Below are 12,660 nucleotides of genomic sequence, written 5' to 3' on the forward strand. Positions count from 1 at the left end.
TCACAAAGTAGTTAGCCATTATAAAATCATATCCTGATTTTCTCAAACGCATTTCAGACGGGTGATTCACAGCATCACTTTTTTAAGCTTTCCTGCTATTGATAAGGCGAAAATAGCACATTTTGAATGAGAAGTTTTCTTCAATCAAACATAGAGGAACCCAAATGATGATCTCATTCAGCTAGTAAAAATGTTGTTTTATATTAGTATGGAAATCGTGAAAAGAAAATGTTTTTCATGCTGATTTACAACAGTTGATCTCCAATCGTAAAATATAAGCTTTTGGTCGGAGGCATCACAGGTACTGATCAAATTCTCATTTTTGAACTTTATTCACAAATCATATGATATGCTTTGTATACATCAACTGTATTGTTGGATCAATAATGAGTAAAAAGTGACTATCTCAATTTCAGGACATATAAAAGAGAAAGAAGTAGAAACTCATGTTTCAAATGCTGAGAGGCAACAACTGTTCATGATTTTCACCTCCACTAATTATATTTATTTTTATAATCTATATGTTTATATTTTCCTATAAATATACAGAGACATATAGCTATATATACAGAGATACATATGTACAGGTTGATTTTTACATGTTTATAAGTAAATGTGATGTTGTTCCAAATAAAACTTCTAAGAACTGAATGGAAAAGAAAATTGTAAAGTTCAGATAAGTCCCACTGAAATTTGTACTCAGATCCCCGTTTTCAGAGTCCAGAGTGCTAACCATGACACCATCCACCCTCCCCTACCAGGGTGAGCTTTCCATTTTGACAGAAGAGATTTGCCTCAGGGGGCAACTTATCTTTCATTGAAAAATATTATCTCACGTAAAAACCACTGTTCAACAGAGTTATAACGTTATTTGAGTCTTTTGGGCAACATCCTTCCCCAACATAGTTCAATATGCAAAAGTTTACCAGAATAGGAAAGCAATCCAATTCAGTTTCTCTTTGACAGTAGAATATTAAAAACTTTGACATTTCCACATTGCTGCAGCAGTTTGCGCTCCTTTCACATGGGAGGTTCCATGGTGTAATGGTTAGCACTTTGGACTTTGAATCCAATGATCCGAGTTCAAATCTCGGTGGGACCATTTTATGACTCTTGACCAAATCATTTTCTTTCAAGTGTATTCATTAATATCACATATCTAATACCGGTAGGGTGAAAAATTAATTTATTGATTATACTCTAAAAGTTTACTAGATGTGAGCAAATAATAGAATTTTTACAATACCTGGAAACTAAATGGCTCAAAATAATGAGAGATTTTACAAACTCACTCTGGTTTCTCAAACTCATCACAGGGGCCTGATGCACGACATTACTTTTTAAAATCTTACTGTTATTGATAAGGGGAACAAGGAACTTTTTAATTGCAAAGCGTTCATTAAAACAAAACTTGAGGAGCCAAACTTTGTATTACGGTGACCGAAGATGTGCAGTTTGAATAATAATCTTGAAATTCAGACGTACAAAGATTTTACACACTGATTTTCAACAGTAATTCCACAACCAATAAAGTTGAATCTTTTGAAAGACATGTCAAAGGTGTGAATCTGAAATTCACTTTCAAAGAAATTCACAATGAAATGCACTGTGTAAGTCCAGCATGTTGTCAGCTAAGAAATCAGCAAAAATGAACTATCTCATTACTGGCCATATAGATGAGAAAGGAAAATAAACTCATGTTTACAATGTGGATGTGAAAGAACAGTTTCTAGGTTCAGCTTCAATATTTATGTTTATGAATAATTGATATGTTCATATTGTCTAACAGCTATCTAGACGGATAAAGCTATGTATGCATCTATACATACTTATGCGTTCATACGCATCAGTATAAAACATTGATATTAGGTTTTTTCTAGACCAAATTCTAAAAAATGAGTTAAACAGTGAATCTCATAATTGTAGTAGGTCCCACCGAGATTTGAACTCGGATCGCTGGATTCAGAGTCCAGAGTGCTAACCATTACACCATGGAACCCTCTCACACAAGAGTGACTTTTCCATTGAGACAAAAGAGAGCGCATCAGTGATGGCCTTCTCTTATATTGATACAAAGATATCTCATTTGAATGGTCATAGTGGATAGAGCTTTAATGTGATTTGATTCTTTTCGCTATATTCTCTATAAAAGTGTTAAATATTCAAATGTTTATCAGAATATAAAAGTTATATCACAATGTTCATCTTTGCCTGTAGCATAATTAAACAGTCTACATTTCCAGACTACTGAAGCAATGTCTCTGTCTCCTGCATGGGTGGCTCCATAGAGCAATGGTTGGCAATTTGGACTTTGCATCCAATGATCCGATTTGAGACCTTGGAGGGACTTTTTTTATTACTCTTGAGCTTTTCCATTTCTTCATCTTTGTTCATTGATAGCTCAAATCCAACACCAGTAGGTTGAAAGAGTCAATTATTGAATGCTTTCAAAATGTCCATCAGCTTGAACAAGTTACATCAATACAAACTTTACAATACTTTGACATCAAATTTCTTCACAAAGTAGTTAGCCATTATAAAATCATATCCTGATTTTCTCAAACGCATTTCAGACGGGTGATTCACAGCATCACTTTTTTAAGCTTTCCTGCTATTGATAAGGCGAAAATAGCACATTTTGAATGAGAAGTTTTCTTCAATCACACATAGAGGAACCCAAATGATGATCTCATTCAGCTAGTAAAAATGTTGTTTTATATTAGTATGGAAATCGTGAAAAGAAAATGTTTTTCATGCTGATTTACAACAGTTGATCTCCAATCGTAAAATATAAGCTTTTGGTCGGAGGCATCACAGGTACTGATCAAATTCTCATTTTTGAACTTTATTCACAAATCATATGATATGCTTTGTATACATCAACTGTATTGTTGGATCAATAATGAGTAAAAAGTGACTATCTCAATTTCAGGACATATAAAAGAGAAAGAAGTAGAAACTCATGTTTCAAATGCTGAGAGGCAACAACTGTTCATGATTTTCACCTCCACTAATTATATTTATTTTTATAATCTATATGTTTATATTTTCCTATAAATATACAGAGACATATAGCTATATATACAGAGATACATATGTACAGGTTGATTTTTACATGTTTATAAGTAAATGTGATGTTGTTCCAAATAAAACTTCTAAGAACTGAATGGAAAAGAAAATTGTAAAGTTCAGATAAGTCCCACTGAAATTTGTACTCAGATCCCCGTTTTCAGAGTCCAGAGTGCTAACCATGACACCATCCACCCTCCCCTACCAGGGTGAGCTATCCATTTTGACAGAAGAGATTTGCCTCAGGGGGCAACTTATCTTTCATTGAAAAATATTATCTCACGTAAAAACCACTGTTCAACAGAGTTATAACGTTATTTGAGTCTTTTGGGCAACATCCTTCCCCAACATAGTTCAATATGCAAAAGTTTACCAGAATAGGAAAGCAATCCAATTCAGTTTCTCTTTGACAGTAGAATATTAAAAACTTTGACATTTCCACATTGCTGCAGCAGTTTGCGCTCCTTTCACATGGGAGGTTCCATGGTGTAATGGTTAGCACTTTGGACTTTGAATCCAATGATCCGAGTTCAAATCTCGGTGGGACCATTTTATGACTCTTGACCAAATCATTTTCTTTCAAGTGTATTCATTAATATCACATATCTAATACCGGTAGGGTGACAAATTAATTTATTGATTATACTCTAAAAGTTTACTAGATGTGAGCAAATAATAGAATTTTTACAATACCTGGAAACTAAATGGCTCAAAATAATGAGAGATTTTACAAACTCACTCTGGTTTCTCAAACTCATCACAGGGGCCTGATGCACGACATTACTTTTTAAAATCTTACTGTTATTGATAAGGGGAACAAGGAACTTTTTAATTGCAAAGCGTTCATTAAAACAAAACTTGAGGAGCCAAACTTTGTATTACGGTGACCGAAGATGTGCAGTTTGAATAATAATCTTGAAATTCAGACGTACAAAGATTTTACACACTGATTTTCAACAGTAATTCCACAACCAATAAAGTTGAATCTTTTGAAAGACATGTCAAAGGTGTGAATCTGAAATTCACTTTCAAAGAAATTCACAATGAAATGCACTGTGTAAGTCCAGCATGTTGTCAGCTAAGAAATCAGCAAAAATGAACTATCTCATTACTGGCCATATAGATGAGAAAGGAAAATAAACTCATGTTTACAATGTGGATGTGAAAGAACAGTTTCTAGGTTCAGCTTCAATATTTATGTTTATGAATAATTGATATGTTCATATTGTCTAACAGCTATCTAGACGGATAAAGCTATGTATGCATCTATACATACTTATGCGTTCATACGCATCAGTATAAAACATTGATATTAGGTTTTTTCTAGACCAAATTCTAAAAAATGAGTTAAACAGTGAATCTCATAATTGTAGTAGGTCCCACCGAGATTTGAACTCGGATCGCTGGATTCAGAGTCCAGAGTGCTAACCATTACACCATGGAACCCTCTCACACAAGAGTGACATTTCCATTGAGACAAAAGAGAGCGCATCAGTGATGGCCTTCTCTTATATTGATACAAAGATATCTCATTTGAATGGTCATAGTGGATAGAGCTTTAATGTGATTTGATTCTTTTCGCTATATTCTCTATAAAAGTGTTAAATATTCAAATGTTTATCAGAATATAAAAGTTATATCACAATGTTCATCTTTGCCTGTAGCATAATTAAACAGTCTACATTTCCAGACTACTGAAGCAATGTCTCTGTCTCCTGCATGGGTGGCTCCATAGAGCAATGGTTGGCAATTTGGACTTTGCATCCAATGATCCGATTTGAGACCTTGGAGGGACTTTTTTTATTACTCTTGAGCTTTTCCATTTCTTCATCTTTGTTCATTGATAGCTCAAATCCAACACCAGTAGGTTGAAAGAGTCAATTATTGAATGCTTTCAAAATGTCCATCAGCTTGAACAAGTTACATCAATACAAACTTTACAATACTTTGACATCAAATTTCTTCACAAAGTAGTTAGCCATTATAAAATCATATCCTGATTTTCTCAAACGCATTTCAGACGGGTGATTCACAGCATCACTTTTTTAAGCTTTCCTGCTATTGATAAGGCGAAAATAGCACATTTTGAATGAGAAGTTTTCTTCAATCACACATAGAGGAACCCAAATGATGATCTCATTCAGCTAGTAAAAATGTTGTTTTATATTAGTATGGAAATCGTGAAAAGAAAATGTTTTTCATGCTGATTTACAACAGTTGATCTCCAATCGTAAAATATAAGCTTTTGGTCGGAGGCATCACAGGTACTGATCAAATTCTCATTTTTGAACTTTATTCACAAATCATATGATATGCTTTGTATACATCAACTGTATTGTTGGATCAATAATGAGTAAAAAGTGACTATCTCAATTTCAGGACATATAAAAGAGAAAGAAGTAGAAACTCATGTTTCAAATGCTGAGAGGCAACAACTGTTCATGATTTTCACCTCCACTAATTATATTTATTTTTATAATCTATATGTTTATATTTTCCTATAAATATACAGAGACATATAGCTATATATACAGAGATACATATGTACAGGTTGATTTTTACATGTTTATAAGTAAATGTGATGTTGTTCCAAATAAAACTTCTAAGAACTGAATGGAAAAGAAAATTGTAAAGTTCAGATAAGTCCCACTGAAATTTGTACTCAGATCCCCGTTTTCAGAGTCCAGAGTGCTAACCATGACACCATCCACCCTCCCCTACCAGGGTGAGCTATCCATTTTGACAGAAGAGATTTGCCTCAGGGGGCAACTTATCTTTCATTGAAAAATATTATCTCACGTAAAAACCACTGTTCAACAGAGTTATAACGTTATTTGAGTCTTTTGGGCAACATCCTTCCCCAACATAGTTCAATATGCAAAAGTTTACCAGAATAGGAAAGCAATCCAATTCAGTTTCTCTTTGACAGTAGAATATTAAAAACTTTGACATTTCCACATTGCTGCAGCAGTTTGCGCTCCTTTCACATGGGAGGTTCCATGGTGTAATGGTTAGCACTTTGGACTTTGAATCCAATGATCCGAGTTCAAATCTCGGTGGGACCATTTTATGACTCTTGACCAAATCATTTTCTTTCAAGTGTATTCATTAATATCACATATCTAATACCGGTAGGGTGACAAATTAATTTATTGATTATACTCTAAAAGTTTACTAGATGTGAGCAAATAATAGAATTTTTACAATACCTGGAAACTAAATGGCTCAAAATAATGAGAGATTTTACAAACTCACTCTGGTTTCTCAAACTCATCACAGGGGCCTGATGCACGACATTACTTTTTAAAATCTTACTGTTATTGATAAGGGGAACAAGGAACTTTTTAATTGCAAAGCGTTCATTAAAACAAAACTTGAGGAGCCAAACTTTGTATTACGGTGACCGAAGATGTGCAGTTTGAATAATAATCTTGAAATTCAGACGTACAAAGATTTTACACACTGATTTTCAACAGTAATTCCACAACCAATAAAGTTGAATCTTTTGAAAGACATGTCAAAGGTGTGAATCTGAAATTCACTTTCAAAGAAATTCACAATGAAATGCACTGTGTAAGTCCAGCATGTTGTCAGCTAAGAAATCAGCAAAAATGAACTATCTCATTACTGGCCATATAGATGAGAAAGGAAAATAAACTCATGTTTACAATGTGGATGTGAAAGAACAGTTTCTAGGTTCAGCTTCAATATTTATGTTTATGAATAATTGATATGTTCATATTGTCTAACAGCTATCTAGACGGATAAAGCTATGTATGCATCTATACATACTTATGCGTTCATACGCATCAGTATAAAACATTGATATTAGGTTTTTTCTAGACCAAATTCTAAAAAATGAGTTAAACAGTGAATCTCATAATTGTAGTAGGTCCCACCGAGATTTGAACTCGGATCGCTGGATTCAGAGTCCAGAGTGCTAACCATTACACCATGGAACCCTCTCACACAAGAGTGACTTTTCCATTGAGACAAAAGAGAGCGCATCAGTGATGGCCTTCTCTTATATTGATACAAAGATATCTCATTTGAATGGTCATAGTGGATAGAGCTTTAATGTGATTTGATTCTTTTCGCTATATTCTCTATAAAAGTGTTAAATATTCAAATGTTTATCAGAATATAAAAGTTATATCACAATGTTCATCTTTGCCTGTAGCATAATTAAACAGTCTACATTTCCAGACTACTGAAGCAATGTCTCTGTCTCCTGCATGGGTGGCTCCATAGAGCAATGGTTGGCAATTTGGACTTTGCATCCAATGATCCGATTTGAGACCTTGGAGGGACTTTTTTTATTACTCTTGAGCTTTTCCATTTCTTCATCTTTGTTCATTGATAGCTCAAATCCAACACCAGTAGGTTGAAAGAGTCAATTATTGAATGCTTTCAAAATGTCCATCAGCTTGAACAAGTTACATCAATACAAACTTTACAATACTTTGACATCAAATTTCTTCACAAAGTAGTTAGCCATTATAAAATCATATCCTGATTTTCTCAAACGCATTTCAGACGGGTGATTCACAGCATCACTTTTTTAAGCTTTCCTGCTATTGATAAGGCGAAAATAGCACATTTTGAATGAGAAGTTTTCTTCAATCACACATAGAGGAACCCAAATGATGATCTCATTCAGCTAGTAAAAATGTTGTTTTATATTAGTATGGAAATCGTGAAAAGAAAATGTTTTTCATGCTGATTTACAACAGTTGATCTCCAATCGTAAAATATAAGCTTTTGGTCGGAGGCATCACAGGTACTGATCAAATTCTCATTTTTGAACTTTATTCACAAATCATATGATATGCTTTGTATACATCAACTGTATTGTTGGATCAATAATGAGTAAAAAGTGACTATCTCAATTTCAGGACATATAAAAGAGAAAGAAGTAGAAACTCATGTTTCAAATGCTGAGAGGCAACAACTGTTCATGATTTTCACCTCCACTAATTATATTTATTTTTATAATCTATATGTTTATATTTTCCTATAAATATACAGAGACATATAGCTATATATACAGAGATACATATGTACAGGTTGATTTTTACATGTTTATAAGTAAATGTGATGTTGTTCCAAATAAAACTTCTAAGAACTGAATGGAAAAGAAAATTGTAAAGTTCAGATAAGTCCCACTGAAATTTGTACTCAGATCCCCGTTTTCAGAGTCCAGAGTGCTAACCATGACACCATCCACCCTCCCCTACCAGGGTGAGCTTTCCATTTTGACAGAAGAGATTTGCCTCAGGGGGCAACTTATCTTTCATTGAAAAATATTATCTCACGTAAAAACCACTGTTCAACAGAGTTATAACGTTATTTGAGTCTTTTGGGCAACATCCTTCCCCAACATAGTTCAATATGCAAAAGTTTACCAGAATAGGAAAGCAATCCAATTCAGTTTCTCTTTGACAGTAGAATATTAAAAACTTTGACATTTCCACATTGCTGCAGCAGTTTGCGCTCCTTTCTCATGGGAGGTTCCATGGTGTAATGGTTAGCACTTTGGACTTTGAATCCAATGATCCGAGTTCAAATCTCGGTGGGACCATTTTATGACTCTTGACCAAATCATTTTCTTTCAAGTGTATTCATTAATATCACATATCTAATACCGGTAGGGTGAAAAATTAATTTATTGATTATACTCTAAAAGTTTACTAGATGTGAGCAAATAATAGAATTTTTACAATACCTGGAAACTAAATGGCTCAAAATAATGAGAGATTTTACAAACTCACTCTGGTTTCTCAAACTCATCACAGGGGCCTGATGCACGACATTACTTTTTAAAATCTTACTGTTATTGATAAGGGGAACAAGGAACTTTTTAATTGCAAAGCGTTCATTAAAACAAAACTTGAGGAGCCAAACTTTGTATTACGGTGACCGAAGATGTGCAGTTTGAATAATAATCTTGAAATTCAGACGTACAAAGATTTTACACACTGATTTTCAACAGTAATTCCACAACCAATAAAGTTGAATCTTTTGAAAGACATGTCAAAGGTGTGAATCTGAAATTCACTTTCAAAGAAATTCACAATGAAATGCACTGTGTAAGTCCAGCATGTTGTCAGCTAAGAAATCAGCAAAAATGAACTATCTCATTACTGGCCATATAGATGAGAAAGGAAAATAAACTCATGTTTACAATGTGGATGTGAAAGAACAGTTTCTAGGTTCAGCTTCAATATTTATGTTTATGAATAATTGATATGTTCATATTGTCTAACAGCTATCTAGACGGATAAAGCTATGTATGCATCTATACATACTTATGCGTTCATACGCATCAGTATAAAACATTGATATTAGGTTTTTTCTAGACCAAATTCTAAAAAATGAGTTAAACAGTGAATCTCATAATTGTAGTAGGTCCCACCGAGATTTGAAATCGGATCGCTGGATTCAGAGTCCAGAGTGCTAACCATTACACCATGGAACCCTCTCACACAAGAGTGACTTTTCCATTGAGACAAAAGAGAGCGCATCAGTGATGGCCTTCTCTTATATTGATACAAAGATATCTCATTTGAATGGTCATAGTGGATAGAGCTTTAATGTGATTTGATTCTTTTCGCTATATTCTCTATAAAAGTGTTAAATATTCAAATGTTTATCAGAATATAAAAGTTATATCACAATGTTCATCTTTGCCTGTAGCATAATTAAACAGTCTACATTTCCAGACTACTGAAGCAATGTCTCTGTCTCCTGCATGGGTGGCTCCATAGAGCAATGGTTGGCAATTTGGACTTTGCATCCAATGATCCGATTTGAGACCTTGGAGGGACTTTTTTTATTACTCTTGAGCTTTTCCATTTCTTCATCTTTGTTCATTGATAGCTCAAATCCAACACCAGTAGGTTGAAAGAGTCAATTATTGAATGCTTTCAAAATGTCCATCAGCTTGAACAAGTTACATCAATACAAACTTTACAATACTTTGACATCAAATTTCTTCACAAAGTAGTTAGCCATTATAAAATCATATCCTGATTTTCTCAAACGCATTTCAGACGGGTGATTCACAGCATCACTTTTTTAAGCTTTCCTGCTATTGATAAGGCGAAAATAGCACATTTTGAATGAGAAGTTTTCTTCAATCACACATAGAGGAACCCAAATGATGATCTCATTCAGCTAGTAAAAATGTTGTTTTATATTAGTATGGAAATCGTGAAAAGAAAATGTTTTTCATGCTGATTTACAACAGTTGATCTCCAATCGTAAAATATAAGCTTTTGGTCGGAGGCATCACAGGTACTGATCAAATTCTCATTTTTGAACTTTATTCACAAATCATATGATATGCTTTGTATACATCAACTGTATTGTTGGATCAATAATGAGTAAAAAGTGACTATCTCAATTTCAGGACATATAAAAGAGAAAGAAGTAGAAACTCATGTTTCAAATGCTGAGAGGCAACAACTGTTCATGATTTTCACCTCCACTAATTATATTTATTTTTATAATCTATATGTTTATATTTTCCTATAAATATACAGAGACATATAGCTATATATACAGAGATACATATGTACAGGTTGATTTTTACATGTTTATAAGTAAATGTGATGTTGTTCCAAATAAAACTTCTAAGAACTGAATGGAAAAGAAAATTGTAAAGTTCAGATAAGTCCCACTGAAATTTGTACTCAGATCCCCGTTTTCAGAGTCCAGAGTGCTAACCATGACACCATCCACCCTCCCGTACCAGGGTGAGCTTTCCATTTTGACAGAAGAGATTTGCCTCAGGGGGCAACTTATCTTTCATTGAAAAATATTATCTCACGTAAAAACCACTGTTCAACAGAGTTATAACGTTATTTGAGTCTTTTGGGCAACATCCTTCCTCAACATAGTTCAATATGCAAAAGTTTACCAGAATAGGAAAGCAATCCAATTCAGTTTCTCTTTGACAGTAGAATATTAAAAACTTTGACATTTCCACATTGCTGCAGCAGTTTGCGCTCCTTTCACATGGGAGGTTCCATGGTGTAATGGTTAGCACTTTGGACTTTGAATCCAATGATCCGAGTTCAAATCTCGGTGGGACCATTTTATGACTCTTGACCAAATCATTTTCTTTCAAGTGTATTCATTAATATCACATATCTAATACCGGTAGGGTGAAAAATTAATTTATTGATTATACTCTAAAAGTTTACTAGATGTGAGCAAATAATAGAATTTTTACAATACCTGGAAACTAAATGGCTCAAAATAATGAGAGATTTTACAAACTCACTCTGGTTTCTCAAACTCATCACAGGGGCCTGATGCACGACATTACTTTTTAAAATCTTACTGTTATTGATAAGGGGAACAAGGAACTTTTTAATTGCAAAGCGTTCATTAAAACAAAACTTGAGGAGCCAAACTTTGTATTACGGTGACCGAAGATGTGCAGTTTGAATAATAATCTTGAAATTCAGACGTACAAAGATTTTACACACTGATTTTCAACAGTAATTCCACAACCAATAAAGTTGAATCTTTTGAAAGACATGTCAAAGGTGTGAATCTGAAATTCACTTTCAAAGAAATTCACAATGAAATGCACTGTGTAAGTCCAGCATGTTGTCAGCTAAGAAATCAGCAAAAATGAACTATCTCATTACTGGCCATATAGATGAGAAAGGAAAATAAACTCATGTTTACAATGTGGATGTGAAAGAACAGTTTCTAGGTTCAGCTTCAATATTTATGTTTATGAATAATTGATATGTTCATATTGTCTAACAGCTATCTAGACGGATAAAGCTATGTATGCATCTATACATACTTATGCGTTCATACGCATCAGTATAAAACATTGATATTAGGTTTTTTCTAGACCAAATTCTAAAAAATGAGTTAAACAGTGAATCTCATAATTGTAGTAGGTCCCACCGAGATTTGAACTCGGATCGCTGGATTCAGAGTCCAGAGTGCTAACCATTACACCATGGAACCCTCTCACACAAGAGTGACTTTTCCATTGAGACAAAAGAGAGCGCATCAGTGATGGCCTTCTCTTATATTGATACAAAGATATCTCATTTGAATGGTCATAGTGGATAGAGCTTTAATGTGATTTGATTCTTTTCGCTATATTCTCTATAAAAGTGTTAAATATTCAAATGTTTATCAGAATATAAAAGTTATATCACAATGTTCATCTTTGCCTGTAGCATAATTAAACAGTCTACATTTCCAGACTACTGAAGCAATGTCTCTGTCTCCTGCATGGGTGGCTCCATAGAGCAATGGTTGGCAATTTGGACTTTGCATCCAATGATCCGATTTGAGACCTTGGAGGGACTTTTTTTATTACTCTTGAGCTTTTCCATTTCTTCATCTTTGTTCATTGATAGCTCAAATCCAACACCAGTAGGTTGAAAGAGTCAATTATTGAATGCTTTCAAAATGTCCATCAGCTTGAACAAGTTACATCAATACAAACTTTACAATACTTTGACATCAAATTTCTTCACAAAGTAGTTAGCCATTATAAAATCATATCCTGATTTTCTCAAACGCATTTCAGACGGGTGATTCACAGCATCACTT

General features: G+C 33.9%; 9 non-coding genes across 9 annotated transcripts; 5 read left to right on the top strand and 4 right to left on the bottom strand.

The window, feature by feature from the left end:
* Positions 1 to 1,030: 1,030 nt before the first annotated feature.
* TRNAQ-UUG (transfer RNA glutamine (anticodon UUG)) lies at positions 1,031 to 1,102 on the top strand. The gene has a single exon. It is a non-coding gene; the product is annotated as a tRNA-Gln (tRNA).
* Positions 1,103 to 1,927: 825 nt separating this feature from the next.
* TRNAQ-CUG (transfer RNA glutamine (anticodon CUG)) lies at positions 1,928 to 1,999 on the bottom strand. The gene has a single exon. It is a non-coding gene; the product is annotated as a tRNA-Gln (tRNA).
* A 1,547-nt stretch (positions 2,000 to 3,546) lies between these two features.
* TRNAQ-UUG (transfer RNA glutamine (anticodon UUG)) lies at positions 3,547 to 3,618 on the top strand. Its single transcript has one exon. It is a non-coding gene; the product is annotated as a tRNA-Gln (tRNA).
* Positions 3,619 to 4,443: 825 nt separating this feature from the next.
* On the bottom strand, positions 4,444 to 4,515 carry TRNAQ-CUG (transfer RNA glutamine (anticodon CUG)). Its single transcript has one exon. It is a non-coding gene; the product is annotated as a tRNA-Gln (tRNA).
* Positions 4,516 to 6,062: 1,547 nt separating this feature from the next.
* TRNAQ-UUG (transfer RNA glutamine (anticodon UUG)) lies at positions 6,063 to 6,134 on the top strand. Its single transcript has one exon. It is a non-coding gene; the product is annotated as a tRNA-Gln (tRNA).
* An 825-nt stretch (positions 6,135 to 6,959) lies between these two features.
* Positions 6,960 to 7,031, bottom strand: TRNAQ-CUG (transfer RNA glutamine (anticodon CUG)). The gene has a single exon. It is a non-coding gene; the product is annotated as a tRNA-Gln (tRNA).
* A 1,547-nt stretch (positions 7,032 to 8,578) lies between these two features.
* Positions 8,579 to 8,650, top strand: TRNAQ-UUG (transfer RNA glutamine (anticodon UUG)). The gene has a single exon. It is a non-coding gene; the product is annotated as a tRNA-Gln (tRNA).
* A 2,444-nt stretch (positions 8,651 to 11,094) lies between these two features.
* On the top strand, positions 11,095 to 11,166 carry TRNAQ-UUG (transfer RNA glutamine (anticodon UUG)). The gene has a single exon. It is a non-coding gene; the product is annotated as a tRNA-Gln (tRNA).
* An 825-nt stretch (positions 11,167 to 11,991) lies between these two features.
* Positions 11,992 to 12,063, bottom strand: TRNAQ-CUG (transfer RNA glutamine (anticodon CUG)). Its single transcript has one exon. It is a non-coding gene; the product is annotated as a tRNA-Gln (tRNA).
* Between the last annotated feature and the right edge of the window lie 597 nt (positions 12,064 to 12,660).

This window comes from Triturus cristatus, chromosome 5_2, assembly GCF_964204655.1.
Source record: "Triturus cristatus chromosome 5_2, aTriCri1.1, whole genome shotgun sequence".
NCBI lineage: Eukaryota > Metazoa > Chordata > Amphibia > Caudata > Salamandridae > Triturus > Triturus cristatus.